Genomic DNA, 3650 nt, shown 5'->3' on the forward strand with positions numbered 1-3650 from the left:
TGATTTAGATTATTTCTACATTTATCCCATTTGTTATTCAAGACAATAAGCTACACTCAAAAAACCAAAATAATTCAACATCAAATAATACTGCTACATTAAGTCTTAAGAGTGAATTACATGTGATTATATCTATATGAGACTTTATAGACTTTTGCTGAGGCACATAGCAGCATAATACAAGCAGCAGCTGCTCTCACAGAAAATCTCTGTCTTACTTGACAGTTGAGAACAGACCTAACTGGGGGGGAAACGGCCTCCTGGAGTGACAGTCACCTTTTCCATATCACCTTGGAGGCAACATTCACACACAGAGTTCCTAGGGAAGTTGAGGTAACTTCTGTCAGGTTTGGGTTTCTGTTTTAGCATCTTCCCATTTTTTAAAGAGAAGACGAATGTTGAAGTGGATTTCATGATTGTGGCAACAAAAATCCATCCTAGAAAAGAGTTCACATAAATATGTCTGTGAATGCTGGTCGACAAAGGCTGTGACCTCTGTAGAAAGACCTCACATCTTCTATTCTTCCTCTTTCCCAAATGTTCATTAGCCTTGTTCAATAATTGGGGGCTCTGTTTCTTCCTGAGGATCTAATTAGTTTCTCTCTTTGTTATAGGTGGTGATGAATTGGAAATGAAGGATGGGGGAGACCATGACAAAATCCACACAGTGGAGAAGCCATATCAAAATTGGGAGTATGGAGAGAGCTCGAGTCAGAGTTCCCGTTCCTATCAAAGAACTCACAGTGGGAAGAGTGGCTATCAGTGCTCAGAATGTGGGAAGAGATTCAGTCACAACTCCCAACTCACTTCCCATCAAAGAATTCATACAGGAGAGAAACACTATCAATGCTTGGAATGTGGAAAGAGCTTCAGTCGGAAGGAACATCTCACTTCCCATCAAAAAATTCATACAGGGGAGAAACCCTATCAGTGCTTGGAATGTGGAAAGAACTTCAGTCACAGCCACAATCTCACTTCCCATCGAATAATTCATACAGGGGAGAAACCCTATCAGTGCTTGGAATGTGGAAAGAACTTCAGTCAAAACTCCCATCTCACTTCCCACCAAAGAATTCATACAGGGGAGAAACCCTATCAGTGCTTGGAATGTGGAAAGAGCTTCAGTCAGAGCACCCATCTCATTTTTCATCAAAGAATTCATACAGGGGAGAAACACTATCAATGCTTGGAATGTGGAAAGAGCTTCAGTCGGAAGGAACATCTCACTTCCCATCAAAGAATTCATACAGGGGAGAAACCATGCCAGTGCTTGGAATGTGGGAAGAGCTTCAGTCAGATCTCCCATCTCTATACCCATCAAAAAATTCATATAGGGGAGAAACCCTTTCAGTGCTTGGAATGTGGAAAGAACTTCAGTCGCAACTCCTATCTCACGTCCCATCAAAAAATTCATACAGGGGAGAAACCCTATCAGTGCTCGGAATGTGGAAAGAACTTCAGTCAAAACTCCCATCTCACTTCCCATCAAAGAATTCATACAGGGGAGAAACCCTTTCAGTGCTTAGAATGTGGAAAGAACTTCAGTCACAACTCCCAACTCACTTCCCATCGAAGAATTCATACAGGGGAGAAACCCTATCAGTGCTTGGAATGTGGAAAAAACTTCAGTCACAACTCCCAACTCACTTCCCATCAAAGAATTCATACAGGGGAGAAACCTTATCAGTGCTTGGAATGTGGAAAGAACTTCAGTCAGAGCACCCATCTCATTTTTCATCAAAGAATTCATACAGGGGAGAAACACTATCAATGCTTGGAATGTGGAAAGAGCTTCGGTCGGAAGGAACATCTCACTTCCCATCAAAGAATTCATACAGGGGAGAAACCATGCCAGTGCTTGGAATGTGGGAAGAGCTTCAGTCACATCTCCCATCTCAATACCCATCAAAAAATTCATATAGGGGAGAAACCCTATCAGTGCTTGGAATGTGGAAAGAACTTCAGTCGCAACTCCTATCTCACTTCCCATCAAAAAATTCATACAGGGGAGAAACCCTATCAGTGCTTGGAATGTGGAAAGAGCTTCAGTCACAGCCAAAATCTCACTTCCCATCGAATAATTCATACAGGGGAGAAACCCTATCAGTGCTTGGAATGTGGAAAGAACTTCAGTCAAAACTCCCATCTCACTTCCCACCAAAGAATTCATACAGGGGAGAAACCCTTTCAGTGCTTAGAATGTGGAAAGAGCTTCAGTCACAGCCACAATCTCACTTCCCATCGAAGAATTCATACAGGGGAGAAACCCTATCATTGCTTGGAATGTGGAAAGAACTTCAGTCAAAACTCCCATCTCACTTCCCATCAAAGAATTCATACAGGGGAAAAACCAGTGCTTGGAATGTGGGAAGAGCTTCACAAGGAAGGATAGTCTCATTTCCCATCAAATAATTCATACCAGGAGAAACCCTATCAGAGCTTGGAATGTGGAAAGAGCTTCAGAAGGAGGGGCAGTGGTACCTCGGGTTAAGAACTTAATTCATTCTTTTTAAAGTCACGGTTCTCCTTCTCTCTTAGGTTGTATGTTAACTTTGCCAGTTCCGCATAGCTCATCAGTTACTCTTGCCATTGTTCTTTCGTTGGGACATCCTCGTTCTTCCATCCTTGTGCTAACAAGACTCTTGCCTCTGTTGTAGCATACATAAATAAGTTCTTTGTTTTCCTTTGCAGGTCTTGTCCTAAGATCCCTAACAAAAATGCTTCTGGTTTTTTATGTAATTTTAATCCCTAACAAAAAAGCTTCTGGTTTTTTATGTAATTTAAAACATTTTTTTCAATTCATTATATATCATCTCCCTTTTTTTTTTTACTTCTCTGGATTCCCACAACCTATGATAAAAGTACCTTCTTTTTTCTTATATTTGCAACATGTATCTAACCCAGTTTTATACATTTTTGCCATTTTTACTGGTGTGATGTACCATCTATACATCATTTTCATAGTTTTCCATCAAAAGAGAACTATCTGTAAATTTCAAATCTACTTTCCATAATTTTTCCCAGTCCTCAAATTGTATTCTTTCCAGTAGCACCTTAGAGACCAACTGAGTTTGTTCTTGGTATGAGCTTTCGTGTGCATGCACACTTCTTAAGATACACTGAAACAGAAGTCACCAGATCCTTAAATATAGTGAGGGAGTGGGGAGGGGTATTACTCAGAAGGTGGTGGGAATGGGTGATCAGCTGATAGGTGTGGAAAACCTGTTGACGACTCTTAACGGCTGCAATTAGTCTTGCAGGGAAAGGCAAGGGGTGAGATGGTTAAAGATAGCTTTGTTATGTATAATGAGATAAGAATCCAATGTCTTTGTTCAGACCAGGTTTCTCCATGGTATATATTGCTTGCATTCCTTTTAAAAATTATATCCACAGTTGATTTCTTCAAGCAATTTCTTCATGAAACCCCAGGAAACGTTGTCAAAAGTTTTTTCAGCATCTATAAACATCATTGCTGCTTTCCCCCCCATTTTTTACCTCCAGGTATTCTATTACATTCAGAATATTTCTCATATTCTTTCATTTGTCTACCTGGAAGAAATCGTGCCTGATCTTGATGTATATATTCACCTAGATTTTTCCCCCCATTCTGTTAGCTAAAATATTTGCAAATCATTTAGAATCATTATTTA

The 3650-nt window shown here is 40.2% G+C and overlaps 1 pseudogene; it reads left to right on the forward strand.

Annotated features, from left to right (window-relative positions):
- The first annotated feature begins 470 nt into the window (after positions 1-470).
- On the forward strand, positions 471-2458 carry LOC117042210 (annotated as a pseudogene).
- Positions 2459-3650: the final 1192 nt, after the last annotated feature.

Source organism: Lacerta agilis, chromosome 2, assembly GCF_009819535.1.
Source record: "Lacerta agilis isolate rLacAgi1 chromosome 2, rLacAgi1.pri, whole genome shotgun sequence".
Lineage (NCBI taxonomy): Eukaryota > Metazoa > Chordata > Lepidosauria > Squamata > Lacertidae > Lacerta > Lacerta agilis.